The sequence below is a fragment of the Uranotaenia lowii genome, chromosome 1 (assembly GCF_029784155.1).
Source record: "Uranotaenia lowii strain MFRU-FL chromosome 1, ASM2978415v1, whole genome shotgun sequence".
Taxonomy (NCBI): domain Eukaryota; kingdom Metazoa; phylum Arthropoda; class Insecta; order Diptera; family Culicidae; genus Uranotaenia; species Uranotaenia lowii.
In genome coordinates, this window is record NC_073691.1 from 80294833 (window position 1) to 80311968 (window position 17136).

The 17136-nt window shown below is 37.2% G+C and overlaps 1 protein-coding gene across 1 annotated transcript in view; it reads left to right on the forward strand.

Annotated features, from left to right (window-relative positions):
- Nucleotides 1-17136, forward strand: part of LOC129738961 (forkhead box protein K1-like) — an 82350-nt gene that overhangs the window by 10714 nt on the left and 54500 nt on the right. The gene's annotated exons all lie outside the window — the stretch shown is intronic.

Below are 17136 nucleotides of genomic sequence, written 5' to 3' on the forward strand. Positions count from 1 at the left end.
GGAATGAAAGCTTATTTTGTGCTTCCCTTTCAACCAAATTTCATCAATGTTTTCAAAAGCCTTTTTGTTGTATGAGTGGCGCCCGGTGTTCCATCGTCGCATAGAACTTTACGCTTAGCTGACGTCATTCTGTCAGTGGCCTTATATTCAGAATAGCGAACGATTCTGTTAACTGTCATTTGAGCATTGTTGGTAAAGATCTATTGCACATTGCTGGTGGCCAAGAATCGGATCATCGAAACGGCAAACAATTGGTACGGCGGCCAAGTAATTGGAGCACCGCAGTGAGTTCTTTGCATGCATTTTACTCACATTAATGGAAGTTCCATAGAGAAAACATATTTTTGTTGAACTCTAAGCAAGTTAGCAAGTAAATTCTTCAAAGGATGTTATATGTTGCACTCAACAGTAAGGTAGGAATGTCGAAAAAAGGGTAAACCATGCCTTAGGTGCCAAGGTCGGGTACATTTACCCTAACTTATCAAAAGTCGAAATAAACAAAATCGCTCTGGTTAAGCTCAATGAAAATTTTAAATGGAAGTGATTACGAAAAAAACCACCTTTGTTCGAACAAAAACGAGGTATTCTCAGAAAACGATTCAAATCTTTTAACGAATCATAGAAAAACTTTCAAAAATGTTCGTTTTTAATAAATAAAAGGGAAGCGAATGATGTTTCTCTTTTGTCAAAAAGAATTTTCGCTTAAGATTACAAATCAATTTAAACTCAATTTAATCAGATTGAGTGATTGTTCAATTTCGGCTGGTTTAATCACCTTATACTAAAAAAAAATTTATGCAAGTACATGAATTCGTTTTATTTACCCTTTTTCAGTTTTATTTTTGTTAAAAATTTATCGTTATAAAAAACGTAAACTGTGTTAAGCTTAATGTTGTTAATAATGCGGCCCGCCGAAAGAATTTCAAATCAAAAGTGGCCCGTTGCTTCAAAAGGTTGCTCACACCTGTCCTAAAGGATGAAAATCCTGGAAAAAAAATCTTTCGCGAGACAAGCCGATCTGAGGAGTTTTGCTGTCCATGAAAGGATAAAAGTTAGAAAAAGCATAGTTCAATAATCCAACTTTGATCTCAGGTTTGTATTTTATGTGTTAAAAATGAATACCTCACTGTTGCCTTGTTTGCTATTAAATTGTATTCTTCAACAAATTTTGCTCCCATTTCTCTGTTCATACCCCTAAACTTGGTCTCAGCTTGCTATCAAGTGAAAAATATATGAAACCTTAATTGGACCTCATTTTGCTCTCGTGCAATATTCCACAGCATAAGATGCTATCAGTTTACTGTTTAAACCTTATTATGGTCTTAGTTTGCTATCAATATGGGCATCAAAGTCTGCTCGGGGACATCGATAGGAGCACACTCTAGCATCGACGTTGCGCATTGATTTTGAAGCGAAGCCAATAAACGAAAGCGAGTGTCCAGTCAGTGGTCTTCGTGTAACTAAAACACACTTCCGGCCTTTGAGTGCTGAAGGATCCCCAAACCCCGGCCATCTTTTGCACCAACGCATCACGATGAAAACATTAATCCGACGTTTGTGCTGACAGCAACAGTTCATGTTCGGCACGTTTTAGCTGAAAATTGACAGCATGGCTTGGAAGTAAATGAACTTCGGTAAGTTAAGAATCGAATAACGAGATCGGTAGAAAATTACAGACCTGGTTCGGTAAAATAAATTGCCTTTTAAAGAATTGCTTGTGCAACTCCTTTTTTTGTGTTCAGATAGTCTCAAATACGGGTACAGCAAGAAGAAATTTCTCCTTTTCATTCTCAGAACGTCATCCCGTCAAATGTGAGAAGGAGCCGTTACGGTACGAAATTTTTGATCATTTTTTTTACTGCCCTCGTAATATTTGAATGGTCCCTATTGAACCGATTCAATACTTGGGGTTTAACCGTAGTAGTTTAAAATTTTTGATAAGTAGCTAAGGTGCACTACGTGGAGGCGATCTAACTCGATCGATGTTTCTCTGTTTAGCAGTATAAATGAAGCTGAGTAATCCGCATTTGAACAGAAATGCTAGCTAAATCTCCAAACGCAGAAACAACTGTAGCAGGTGGATAGAACCGCCAGTTGATTTCAAAACGCACAGCAGCGGCAGCACATTCATTACACTCAATTTTAGTTTTGAGCTGCTGCTCGCTGCTGATATCGTCGAGTCGATTTTTCGGTATGCCTGTTGTGTTTACCCACTTTTGGTTGGATACGCAACGCAACAAGAATAACCGGATGGCGGCCGGTCTCTCGTTTTGTAAATATCTGGCCGGTCGTTCGATGTGGAAAAAGAAGGGCAAAACGGAATGACGACGATGGTCGGGCCGGCCTAGCCAGAGAGAATAAGTTAAGTCAACAAAATAATAAAAATAATAAAGCTGCTAACTGCGCGCCTCAGTAACAAGCAGCAGTATGGGTGTGTTTTCCTCAAAACGGAAGACGACGAATTGTGCAAAGTTTTGTTGGGATTCGACCGGTTGTTACCTAGTATCTGTACTGTATGTAGGTTGTTAATGTTGATGAGCTGGGGGTCGCCGTACATTGCAAAAAAGGGGTGGCCAGGGGGCCGAACGAAACCCACCGAGCAATGTTGATTTTTTAATGACGAATGAGAGAAACAATAATCAACAAGACGAGGAGGGCGGGCGGCTGATGACGACGGGCTTTCTGAAACGTAAACACAAACATTCACATACACCCCCTTATCAACGGGAACGGGAAAATCGAGTTGGAATTTTCGCTACTCGAGCGAGCCCCGTTTGTAAGTGTATGGGTGTATGTGTGAGCAGCAATTTGCGCCTTGATTTTACATTGTACATTGGCTCTGCTCTGCCACAGGCTGGCTGAGTGCTTTTGTTGATTTTAATTTAGTCACGAACCTTTGTAGTGGTAAGATTTCGTCAGAAATGAAGAAAAAAAACGTGTTGCCAGGCTATGGGTACGGAACACTTAATTGTTATGAAGTTTGAATGAATCGATGCTAATTTGCCGCACAAGGCTTTGTATTAGAACAAGATTCAATGCGGTTTTCCCTTTGCTTGTCATCGTTCTGGAGTGACAGCTAAAATCATTAACTTTATCTCGTCAAGGTTTTAATTTAAGTATGTTTAAACGACATGATTTAGCCGAATGCTGTTCGGTCGGGGGCATATTTACGCAGTGCTGCCAAAAATTGAAACTCGTGAAAACTTCTATGTACGAACTTGAAAAATGTGTGTTGCAACATTCGTACGTTTTATATGCCTTTGTCGAATTGGAAATCAATATACTTTTCAACGAACTGTTATGCAACTTTCAAGTTCCATGCACCTTACTTGAGTGATGTAAATGGTTTTGAATAGCCTGGTTTTTCAATTTTTTTACACGCGCATGCAGGGTTTATTAAAAAAAATAAATAAGCATTCACAAGCTCCTGATAAAAAAATATAGTTTTATCACATTTTACATGGCATCAGACTCAGTGAACTAGGGTCGTTTTAGGATTTCTCGGGTCCTGAGGTCTTAAAAGTTTTGTTTTGTTTCAAAATCTTCCACGATTTTTGCATAATTTTAAAGTAACGTTTTCATGAGAAAATCTTAACATTTAGGTTATTATGGAAAAATTAAAAATTTGTTCTGAAAAACGAGCATAATCTATTTTGCTATCCTAGAACAGAGTTGCTAGGTTGACAGAATTTTTTTGCATACGTATCCGGGCCGGAGAAATCCGGGCAGTTATATATCAGGGTGGCCAGCGAACCGGCAAAAACCCGGGAATTAAAAATTGGACCGGGAAAACCGGGAAATAACCGGGAATTTTAAATCAAAACCGGGAAAATTCTTTATGGATCATTTTCCCCCTATATAAACCAATTGAATTCTAGAATAAATTGATATTTTCATTTTTTTTTTCTAAAAAGCGAAATAAAATTGGGATCAAAATTCCATGGGGAAAATGTGGGCAAAAGTCGATAATTTCTTGAAAAACCGAGATTTTTAACTCTGCACATACCTTTTAGTGCTCTGGAGTGTTCAAGTTCCAAAATATATTGAGATTTTTTTTTTGTAAATTTACTAATTTTTGACATTTACAAATTTACAAATTTTTTATAAGCATCAAAAGCGCGAAGAACTTATGTATCTTTCATATGTTCGAAAAAATTGTTTTTCACAAATAAATTCAACTTTTATTAACCTTCTAGAGCCGGCAATTTATAAAATTATGCGGGAAAAATGCGAGAAAACAGAAAAATTCAAAATGAGTGGCCACCATGTTACATGGTTCATTAATAAAATGCCTAATAGGTAGAACGAGATACCAAAAGTTTGTGTGATTCTATTTAACATTTTGCGCTTTTACTGGCAATCGCTTCCTTTATTGATTAAAAATTTGAAAAATACAGATAGTTTAAATGTATGAGCTAAAAATTACATTAAGTTATTATCACAATCAAAAAGCTAATTTGAAAAGCAAATTCGAGCCTTAGAATAATTTTCAAAATTTGTGTTAGAACTTCAAATTTAAAATTTGAATTACGATATTCAAATTTTCTGGTTGGATTGCAAATTCAGATTCAGAGTTTAGATAAACATGCCAAGTCCAAAGTCAAGCTCTTAGAACTCAGCCTCAGGCTCAAGTGTTCAAGACGAGAATCAAATCAAAATTTTAGAATAATTTTAGAAGAATTCTGTTCTCAACATTGCAGAGAAAAAATAAATAAATTAGAATATCAATCAGTATTATTCAGTTGAAATTTGAAACATAAATCCAAACTTAAAGTTGTTAGGTTTTGATTTAAAGATCCGTAATTCATCGTTGATGATTATATTTTAAATTTCATAATTCAGAAACCAGAGCCCAATTATCAAATTCTGTGTTCGATAAAGTAATTTTTAATTGGAACATCATCGTTTGAATTGAATCGAAAAAGTGTTGACAAAATTATCAAAAAAATAAGAGTGCTGCAGCAGATGTAGATTGAGATATAAAGAATCGATTGGTATATGAACTTCACTCAAAGTTGGTAATTTTGGCACCTCACCCTCTGATTCTGAGAGCCTCAATTATATTCTTCATCCTTTGTTCAAACAATTTTCTGTAGAAATCCCAACAAACATCATCGTTATCAGAATATTCTTACGTTTGACATTGAAAAAAGAGCTTATTTTAGTTTTCAAAAAATCCGTCTTGTCACGTTCATGTATTTCAAAACAGGGAAAATCATAAAATCTCGATCGTAAAACAGGGAAAAAACCGGGAATTTGAAAATGGAAACTTGCTGGCCACCCTGCTATATAAAAATCTGGCAGAATTCGGACATTTGATTTTAAACTGACGACCAAAAATCCGAGCAAATTTGAAAAAAAACCAGAAATCACACAACATAAATAACAAAAATGAGAAAAATAACTCATTGACAGATTTTCAATCGTATTTTAGGCTTCCAAAAAATCTTTCATGATTGTTTTTATAAAACTTGCTCAAAAAAATTCCGTTTTGAAGGCTTAAATAAAAAAAATTACATCACTATTTTTTTTTTCAGTTTGATTTGTCAGATAAAGTGAATAAATCCGGGCAAAATCCTGACATTTTCCATTGAAATCCGGGCAACCGGGCTGGGCCGGACTGCTCTCAATTTTTTTTATTAAATATCCGAGCAAACCCGGATAAAACCGGACAATCCGGCAGCCTTAGTTTAACGGGTTTTGTTATTATTGTTAACAAGCTTTGATTAAAAGTCGAATCTTATTCACTTTTCTGGTTGATGCTTTTCGGTGAATTTGAAATCAAATAAAAACAATTCTTTTGACGTTTCGGCCTACTACCTTCAGCCGTTCTCAGAAAACTATTATATTATAGGACAAAAAACTTAAATTAATACAAAAAAATCTTCACAATATTCCATCACAATATCACTGCACTTTTGCATTTACGATTTGTATCGCCGCGTGCTTCCTAAACAGCTGTCTTACTTGATTTAAATCAAATTTGAGTCGCATCAAGCAGCTGGCGTCTATTGTTCCCGGTGCCGTCGTGATGTTGGTTGATGTTTAGTGTTCTTCTTTTTTTTTTTTGAGTTTTATGTGTAGTGTTTCAACTGTTTTTCGTTTTTCTTCTTCGTTTACTATTTCTAAAATATATGCTTTGTCGAAGTTAAACTTATGGTTCTGTTATTATAGCGCCAGCTAGTGCTAGTGCTAATTTTACTTCGGAAGTCCGGACTTCCGATCCCGAACTTACTTCCGAACTTTTGTCAGTTGTGTTTAAAAAAATAACAGTGTATTATATGCAACGTTGCCACACATAAATTTTCATCCACCAGAGTATCTCTACATACATTAAGCGGGCCACAGACTACACACATTGGTACAAATGCGATGAAATTCGATGAAATTTTGTCGCTGTGAACACGATTTGCATCGTGTATGGCACTGCTTGTATGAGCGCCCAAACGGTTTGAGTAAAATCGGTCGGGATCGAAATATTATGTACAAACCACCACCCTCTGCCGAGGTGAAAAATGTTTTTTTTTTTGTTGCTGTTGCTGTTTTCGCCAGCAATCGTTTGTGTTCGCGTGAAATATACTCTTACGGGCAAGAATGAGATACACAAACGATTCAAATGAATTTGTGGCAACGTTGATTTTATGTGAATTTGAAAACAGAAACTTTCTTGGCGCACGCTTAAATAAAACGACTCAATATGTTTTGGTCGGAAGTCAGCCATAATGCCAGTTCACCAACGACGTTTATAAAATTTTTATCTAAACGCTCAATATATGGCATGTTGTGGCTCTGGTGTTTTGTTCGAGACTCGTTTCATGATTTTTAATCCTTTTTTCCAGATTATTATTATTATTAATTTAATTTAGGACATTTTACCAACTTTTGGCATTCGTGTCCGAAAAAAGAATTATACAAAGTAGTTCCTGAGTCTATTAAATTTTGTTCCACAAATCAACACTTTTTATAAATCGTAGGAGGGCTTTTTCTCTATCTGGTTCGTTTCTAAGAATATCACAAATGTCACCGGTGAGATGTTGGTCTATCCTAGCTTGATCGTAACCTCTACAATCAACAAGTATATGCTGGACTGTAGTTTGCTCTCCACAATATTGGCAGACAGGTGGCGGATTCTTTTCGAATAAGAATGAGTGCCCGAGCAGATTTTAATGGCAAAATTATACCTAATTTTGCTATCATGCCTTGAAAGTAAAATGAGGTATCATTTTGCCCGAATAAAGGTGGTACAATGCCAAAATTTTCGTCTCACTTTTCATATATGGATACCTCGATTATGCCAAGTGTAGGTTTCGCTGAAACCTTAATGATGCCTCGTTTAGCCAACGTTTTGAAATGCGTTTGAGGGCATAATGATGCCAAATTTTGCTGTTCAATAGAACCAAAATTTGGCATCGTTGTGCCCTCAAACTTATTTGAAAAGGCAGGCTTAACCAGGTATCAAAAAAACTCTCAATGAAACCAAAATGTGGCAGAACTGCCCGAGCAGACTTTTATGGCAAAATCATACCTAATTTTGCTATCATGCCTTGAAAGTAAAATGAGGTATCATTATGCCCGAATAAAGGTGGTACAATGCCAAAATTTGGGTCTCACTTTTTATATATGGATACTCTCATTTAGGTATTGGTTCGGTCTCATATTTCGACATTTCGATGCTTCAATGAAACCTTATATTGCCATCGAGAAAAAATCGATACTAAATTATGCTATCATTTTGGCACTGATAGCTCATTTTGGTTACTGTTTGCTATCGATTTAGGCATCAAAGTCTGCTCGGATGGGTCAAACGAGTATGACCTATTCTCATTCTACTTAGAATTCTCTGCTCGGTTGCGCATCTGCGATCTGTTGGTTTGGAAGTGCATGTTTTAATTCTCCTCAGGACATTTGTCGAGCATCTCCAAGATTATTCCCATTTTTTTCGTATTTTCTCTTTAACGAATCGTTTTAGATCTTGAGCGGGAACAGCAACATTCGTGAGAGATTCATTACAACCGGATTTGGCTAATCTATCAGCTCTATCATTGCCCGGGATGCCTGCATGGCCGGGTATCCAGGCTACGGTTATGTTATCATTGGCCATCATTGCACGGGTCTGTTGAATCCATGGGTGTGTGGAGGTCCCTAGTTGCAATGCATCAATGCAACTAGCAGAGTTAGTCAGAATAATTGTGTTTTCATATGGGTTCGCTTGAGATACTGCATGTTTCAAAGCAAAGGCCTCAGCCGAAAAAATGCTGCACATAGGCTGCAGGAAGGCCAAAGCATTCCTCAACGTCCTTTCTTAAGATTCCTGCTCCTATTTTGTGATCTTCCTTCGATCCATCAGTATACATTTTAATATGAGTATTGTATTTTAAAATGAAGTTGGAAAAAACTGGACGAACAATCGGGGGAATACCATTTTTGCATAAAGCGGTACTCTACTTTGGAGACTTCCGGTAAAATCAAATTCGTGGTCAGTTGTAATAGTTCTTTAACCCGATAGTGCAGGGGAATATTTTCTGAGATAAATTCTTTTTCAGATAGACGTATTGATAAGGTTGACGTTCACTGGTAAGCAAATTAAAAGGCAAACAACCGGATTCGGCTAAGATCGAATCCACAGGACTAGAACGAAAGGCTCCTGTAGCCAGTCTTACGAGTTCATTATATGTTGATGATAAAGCGCCATTCATTCCGTCGATGTTGAGGCTAGTAAGTCCAATGCCATACAAGAGTTTAGAGACAATCAGTGACATACCAGCTTTAAGGAGGATGTCTCGATTACTTCTGATTAGGTTTTTGCCAAGTATTCTGATTATATTAAGCCTTTGTTGACAACTTCTTTTAACTTGTTGAAAGTGTTGAAAAAAATTAAGTTTCTGGTCGACAAGTAGACCCAGGATGTTCATTTTTCTGACTCGTGGAATCGTTATGTTGTTTATTTTTATCGCACGTCTTTTCCTGGGATGTTTCATTGAACAGATGTGCATTAGTTTTGATTTTTTAGGTGCAATAGAGAAGCCTACGTTGGAAGACCATTTGGCAACAGCAGCGACCGCAGTTCTTAATCGCTTTCTGACTGTCTTTTTACAAGAACTTTTGGAGGACAGAAGGATGTCATCTGCGTATAGAAGGATCATCGGGTGGGATTCCGTCGAATATCGGTTGCATAGCAACTAAAAACAAGGTTACTGAGAGAATTGATCCTTGAGGCAAACCTATTTGGGCAACTCTGTTAGAAGAAAGCGTGCCATTAGCCATTACACGGAAAGATCTATTCAAAGAAAGCTGACAATAGTCGTGAGTAAACGACCGGAAATTTTCCATTTTTTAAGTGTTTCGATTACGGCAAGACGGTCCGTTGTGTCATAGGATTTTGATACATCTAAGGAGATAAACTCCACATGTTCATCATCAGCTGGTTTAATAAGTGGTTCCAGTTGTGCGAAATAAGTGTCGACTCCACGACCTGATCGGAAAGCATGTTGGCGTTTATCAAAATTCCGGTTATCTTCCAGTTCTGTGATTAGTCGACGGTTAATCAGCCTTTCAAAAATTTTACCGAAACAGCTTAAAAGAGCTATTGGTCTAAATCCGTCTGGGCTACTACGATCCCCATCGGGTTTTGGAATAGGAATGATTTTTCCTACCTTCCATTCATCAGGAAATTCTCCCTTACTCCACAATCGATTGTAAAAATTAAGCAAAGCCATTTTCGAAGTGACAGGTAGTTTTTGTAAAAGTGGATATCCGATGTTATCCAGTCCCGTTGCAAGACCAGTAGATAGATCGAGCGCCCATAGAAGCTCTTTTAGTGTAAAATCTTGGTTGTATTTTTTAGAAGACACAGATCTATTGCAACGATCGTAGTGTAACTGAGGGGTTAACAGGTTGTTCATAGTAACGGAGCTATTATTGTGGGCAGATCTTCTTTCGTATTCGTCAGCTAGAGTCTCCGCAACTTCATGCGGGTCATTTGTAGCTCCGGTCGATGTAGTTAGAATAATTGTAGATGTTTGTCGTTTACCTCTTAATCGATTGATATTATTCCAAACAACACTACTAGGTGTTTCGGGGTTAAAGCTTGGTACGAATTCCTCCCAACTTTTTTGTTTAGCTTCATTTATGAGTTTTCTAGACACGGACCGTGCTTCGTGAAAGCGATTTAAAGCTTTTTGTTTTCTAGTATCATCATCCTTGATCCTTTTCAATGCTCGTAAACATTTACGCCTTTTTTAATTGCAGCGGCGACTTCTGAGTTCCACCAGTGTATAGTTTTGAGGCCATCTTTTCCACTGGATCTAGGAATGGACTTCTGAGCAGCTGCTATGATGCGATTAGAAAATTCAGCCACGTCTACCAATTCGTTGGGATGAATACTTTGGGCGATTAGTTCTTCGTTAAGTTCCCAGTTAGCATTGTTATAGATCCAATTCCTGTGTTTAGTGGGTTCAGGCGAGTCCTGCGCTAAACTTATTAGGATCGGGAAGTGATCGCTTCCACAACAATCTGTCGTAACTTTCCATCTCAGTTTTGATGATATGGTAGGAGAACATAAAGAGACATCTAAAGCTTGTATTTTTCCGGTTACTGGGTCCATCCGAGTGTGCGTTCCGTCATTTAGTATGATCATATCATGGTCGATAATAGTCAGCATTATTTGTTTCCCTCTGGTGCTTGCTTCGTTCGATGATGTTGTAACTCGACTTCCCCATGCTTTGTGATGAGCATTAAGATCTCCCAAGAGAAGGACAGGTTTTGGTAGTTCCTCGATCAACTCTCTAAGTTTGATTGAGGCGTTATCCTCGTTAGGTGATAGATAAACCGATACTACGGTCATAGCAAAGGGTATGAAAAACCGGATAGCCACGGCTTGGATATTAGTTTGGAATTCGAGACGATCGAATGGTGTGCCAACTCTAACAGCTAATCCCGCACCTTGTCTGCCATGTGTAGAGCATGAAGAAGTGAGAGGTTGGTAATTTCGACCTAGAATACTAGAGTTTGTTTTGTTCGGGGGTAAGTTAATCTCTTGCAAGCATACGACGAGGGGCTGGTATCTGTTGAGAAGCACTTGTAGTTCGTCCCGATGTGATCGTACTCCGCTGACGTTCCATTGGATGGCTATCGTATCCGATGATTTTGTATGTGGATCATTCAGATCTGAAATTGAAGAAGCAGAGGAAGAGTTTGCTGATGGAAAAATGGGAGAGCTACACCCAAAATTCAGCCTCTGTGCCAATGGCGTGTAGTCAATTACATAGCATCATTGGTACAAGAAGATAACGCGACCGGTGCTGATTCGATTTGCTCCCACCGGCATTAATCTTCCAAGTTAACCGAATTGCGTATGTCTGAAAGAAACAGAATAAAAACGAATTCACGTCCCTCCCTATCGCATCACAAGACGAAGAAGGATGGAAATAAATACCGGCCAACACCAGGCAGCCAGCCAACCGAGCACTGTGCGTGTGAATGTAGCAAAAGCAACAACAAAAACATTCTTCTAATTCAATCCCTTCAATCTACCGGCAAACAACCACGGCCAAGCTGTGAGTGTGTATGCAGTAAAAGCAACAAAAATAACATTGCTTCAATTCAATCTGTCGGCAAACAACCACGGCTAAGCTGTGCGTGTGTATGTAGCAAAAGAAACAACAAAAACACCGGCAAACAACCACTGGCCGAGCTGCCCGGCTTTAGCAGCTGTGTATATGTAGCGTGTGTATGTAATAGCAGGCAGTAAGCAAAGCACAGTTCTCATTCAATGGGTTTTCCTTTGCCTTCACTCCCGTTCCCTTTCCCGTCACCGTCACAAGACAAAGGACTACCTTGAAAGGCGGCCAAACGCCGGGAAGCCACCGTTGTGCGATTTTTTGTGATTGTTCGGTGGCAGAAACCCTATGACAAATATCCCCCGTCCTGCATGAAGCTCAAATAGTACACTGGTTAGGATGTCGGACTGGCTAGATGATACAGTTGATGATCTGAGTTCGACTCTCCCTACGGGCACTGTAGTTTATATTTTTATTTTCTTGTTTCCGGGATGAATTATCCAATAGGAAGGAAATCCCATAAAATGTTTTTCTTGTTTCGCTTCAATGTAGTGGCCATGCATCATTTTAGTTGGGAGCCGAGTCCTTATGCCAGTTACGGTTTTTCAAACATATCATCTTCGGCACAGTGCACATTTCAGCGCATTATCGGCACAGAGATTTGCTAAATAGGCATTGGATTTTTGCAACCTCTTCTATGGGTGTACTTGCCTGAGAAAAGTTCAGGCTTCCAGTGCCAACAACTGCCATTTCTTCATTGTTATTAACTAGACCATTTTGGCAAGCTGTTGGCACCGGAACATGCCTGGTTGCTGGAAACCTTTTTTCCAGAGTTTGAGATGTTTGTCCACAGTATTCTTTCCCGCATTCACAAGGAACGGTTTTTTTTTACCAATTTTCAATTTCTCTGCATTAAATTTCCTGGTGTTAAAGACCTTAAACACGTTCCTTCAATCACTTATAGTGAATGCATTTTGAACCTAAATAAAAAAAAATACACCTGAGGACCTGAGAACTTTTAAAAATTTAATAAATTTTCAAAACATCTAAGATTTGAGTTAATTCTTAGAATTAATAATATAAATTATTATTTATTAACTAAATCTTAGCTTTACGAGTACCGCCTTGAATGGTCAAGTATAGTTTGTTTTTTTATATTTTTCTCAAGTTACATATGAATCTTATAATTCATTATTTTTTGACACACACTTTTATAGAGACTATAATTCTGCTGTTGTAAAATACTTTTTATATCTGGAGGAACGCTGAATTTCCGCAATTAAATCTAAAGAAGTCGCCTGTCTCTCGATTCATAGTTACAGCATTCGAAGATCATGTGATTCGACGTTGGCTCTGCACTTCCACACGAACAAGATGCTGAAGTAACAATGCTATTCCTGTACTGGTGAGCTGACAGTTTCGAGTGATTAGAGATTAGTTTCGATAGAATGATAACTTCTCGTCTGGTAAGATCTTACGTTACGAACCATGATCTTGCACTTCAGGAATGATGTCATAGCAGAATCTTCATTTGCTTCCAATACTCTACTTATGTTGCAACTCGTGCAATGCATTCCGAACTTTAACAATTCCGCTGTGTTGAAAGTGCCATACTTGGCTGCGTATTTCGCAGCTGTATCAGCCAATTCGTTAAAGGTAATCCCTTTATGTGCTGGAACTGGAACCCACCTAAAGCACAGTTGTACCCATGATAACCCGGAGAACGCATCTCGGAGCTGACGAAGCCGACTTCCACTCTACCACGGTTTGTTGGTTGCAGCCACACCGTATGTTTGTATCTGATGAAGTGCAATTTGGTGGCCTGATTGTGCCTAGCAGCTGGCTATCGCTGCTGCTAGGCACAATCAGGCCACCAAATTGCGCATAGCAGACCCCTAAAATAGTAGAGTGTTCTGAAGGTGACAAAAGCAACCTTAAGAGCATAACCTCAAGCGCGCCCAGAACTTTAATAGGGGTCACTAGTTTACAGCATTTTTGAACTCAGTAAACTGAAGGTCATTTCTAATCTGAAATCGGGCGCTGAATCCGAAAATGAAATTCAAAAAAATCACAGTAGAACCGTTTTTGAGTTATACTCCAAATATGAAATTTCGGAAAAATTAAAAAAGTTCTTTTACTTAGATTAAAATATCTCGGACGGCATAACAGTAATTTGAAATCCCTCCTTTGCATATTGAAGGTGAATAAATTTTCTATCGTTCATTTCAACTCTGTTTTTGCGTTTGACCAACATTGTTGATATTAGTGACTTAATGAGAGAAAAATTATAAAAAACGCATTTTTTAGAGAAAATTTTGTTTCAACAAAAGTTTTAGACTCGATGGTAGCTTTTAAAAAATCTGATTTTTTTTTGTACTTAAATGTCAATTTAAAACAAAGATTTCAAGTGGTTGTTCTTCAAAATCGGTTGAAAATTGAAGAAGTTATGGCTATTTTACCATAATAGTATTTTTTGTAGTTTTTCATAATTTAACGAACCGCAGTACACTTATAACAGTATATGAAGAATAAAACATGATATCTCACTCGCTCCAAGTCAAAATTATTTATTAGCTTACCAGAAGGTCACATGCCAAGTTTCAGGAAGGTCTGACCATAGGTAGGGGTTGCTTGTGTCTCAAACGGGAATAAAATTTTGAGGTATTTTTTCCCGGAAGGAACGAAAAATACTGGTTTTTCATCAATGACTTCTTTCATCACTAGCTGATTGTTTTTTTATGGTTGATTTTCTTAAAGCCTAAGGGTTGTCCCAACGGTAGATGCAAAACACGGTTTTCGACCACGCTAAAACATTTCGGCTGGCACCGGTGGCGTAAATTGCTGTTTTAGCACAGTTATCGATTTCAAAATTCCCAACAGTTATACGCCTTTGTTCCAAATTCATGCAAATTTGGAACAGGATTTCAAAATATACGACAGACCGATTTAGTTCACGGTGAGAAAATTTTAGCGAACAATGATTTCTTTCACACATGTTTGGGTAACATTGGATGTGATAGTATCTATAATATTTTCTTTTTGAGATATTATTTGAATGTTTTTTTTCGCTTCAACCACCAAATGCGTAACATAAATTGAGAATAGATGTTAATAAAAACCATATCAAGTATAAATAATAGATGTCACATTATTCTCGATTTAATATAATTAAATGAAAAGCTTTTCATTTGGGCTCGACGAATTAGTGAATCCAGTCAGCGTTCTAAAATTAGAAAAAAATAAACGAAAAGAAAATTTTAATACTTATAAATGTTTATTGTTTGTTCTATTATTTTTGTTTTATTTGATATATTTAGAGATTTTTAGTTTCGTATGGATTGCTCGGAGTTTTCGTCAATATCAGCATATTTTTCTGTACCCATACATAAATTTACAAATAGTGAAACAAGTTTTTGTCAAACTAAAATGTCGACAAATCAAAGGAAAATTTCCTTTGACTTTGGGATAAACATTTCTCGTTTCCTTATTCAATGTCAACAATAACTAGAAAAAAAATTGCTTTTTCATTTCATTTTAACAAAACCTTATTCCATTGATTCAAAGCAATTTGATTGAATTAATTGAAGAATTATTTCAATGGACCTTTTTTCCTCGTTGTGTAGTCATTTTTGCTTTTAAATTAATGAAATCCTGGTAGAACAGTTGAAATCATTGTTCTGTCAAAAAAGAATATTCGTAGAATTAATTTTAAGACAATTAACCGTGAACCTCAAAACTTATGCAATTTTTATAATAAAATGGGTTTTTTCTTCTCAATTATTGAGTGTCTACAATGAAAGTGTTTCCGTTTTAAATTTGCTCCTACACCGCGGTGCACCGGTGGGGAGTGGGTGTTTTAGTCGATTCTAAAATTTTAAATTGTGCTAAAACTGGTATACTTAAAACCAATATTTACGCCTGAACCGTTGCAGGTGCTCTAAGCTGAGACAAATATTTCACCCGAAGACTGTAACTCGATTGGATTTGAAACAGAAAAGTTATTGTGGTTCAAAGATTGTATTTTGGTCGAAAATTCTCGTATAAAACGCAATGCGTAAAAAGTACTCATTGCGTGTTGGACAAAATTTGCGGCCTTTGAACTGCAATAACTTTTTTATCTCAAGTCCAATCGTGTTGCAGTCTTCGGGTGAAATATTTGTCTTAACTTAGACTTTAAAAAAATTAACCATAAAAAACAATCGGCTAGTGATGAAAAAAGTCATTGATGAAAAACCAGTATTTTTTGATCCTCCCGGGCAGAAAATCTTAAAATTTTATTCACGTTTGAGACTCAAGCAACTCCTCCCTATGGTCAGATCTTCCTGAAACTTGGCATGTGACCTTCTGGTAAGCTAATAAATAAGGTTGGCTTGGAGCGAGTGAGATTTACCATGTGTTATTCTTCCTATACTATTATAAGTGTACTGCGGATCGTTAAATTATTAAAAACTGTAAAAATTACAGTTATGGTAAAGTAGCCATAATTTCTTCAATTTTCAACCGATTTTGATAAACAACCACTTGAAATCTTTGTTTTCAATTGACATTTAAGGGCAAAAGAAAATCTGATTTTTTAAATGCTACCATCGAGTCTGAAACTTTTGTTGAAACAAAATTTTTCTCTAGAAAATGCGTTTTTTATAATTTTTTCTCTCATTAAGTCACTAATATCAACAATACTGTTGGTCAAACGCAAAAACAGAGTTGAAATGATCGATAGAAAATTTATTCACCTTCAATATGCAAAAGAGGGATTTCAAATTACTGTTGTGCCGTCCGAGATATTTTAATCTAAGTACAAGAACTTTTTTAATTTTTCCGAAATTTCATATTTGGAGCATAACTCAAAAACGGTTCTACTGAGATTTTTTTGAATTTCATTTTCGGATTCAGCGCCCGATTTTACATTAAAAATTTTGGTCAGTTAATCAAGTTCACGATTTTTTTAAAATTTTGTAAACTAGTGGGGTCTTTTGTCGGGAGCTAGTGCCATTGTTTTCCTCTGGGAGCTTTTGGCTGATCGATCGCCGGCTGCCAGTGATGCTCAACTGCTGTTCGATCATCTGATGACGTAGGTGGTCGCTGAAAAGAAGAGTAAGAACGAGAAAATAAAAGTAAGTGGTAGCGCTAATAATAAAAAGAAGAGACAGAAGACGAAATAGTAGAGCGAAAAAACAAAGAAAAGAAGCGGAAGAAGAAGAGAAGGTGTTAATTAGCGGCAGTGCGAGGCAGAGAGGAAGAAGAAGAAGAAGAGCGAGGCAGAGATGAAGATAAAGAAGAGCGAGGCAGAAAGGAAGAAGAAGAGCGAGGCAGAGAAGAAGAAGAAGAACGAAGCAGAGAAAAGAAAAAGAAAACCATTAAATTAGAGTAAAGGAAAGAAGAAGGAGATTCCAGCATGCCATAGAGTAGAGAGCATGTAATAAAACATAAGAATTTATTCATAAGCAACACAATTTTCATTTGGTTTTGTTTTGTGGCGTAATTTTATGAATGTTTAGTGATTTGTGTTTCTTCCCCCACTGCTAGCCGGGAGTGAAGAAACAGAACTTCAACATCAAATGAAAGATTTCTGGGAACA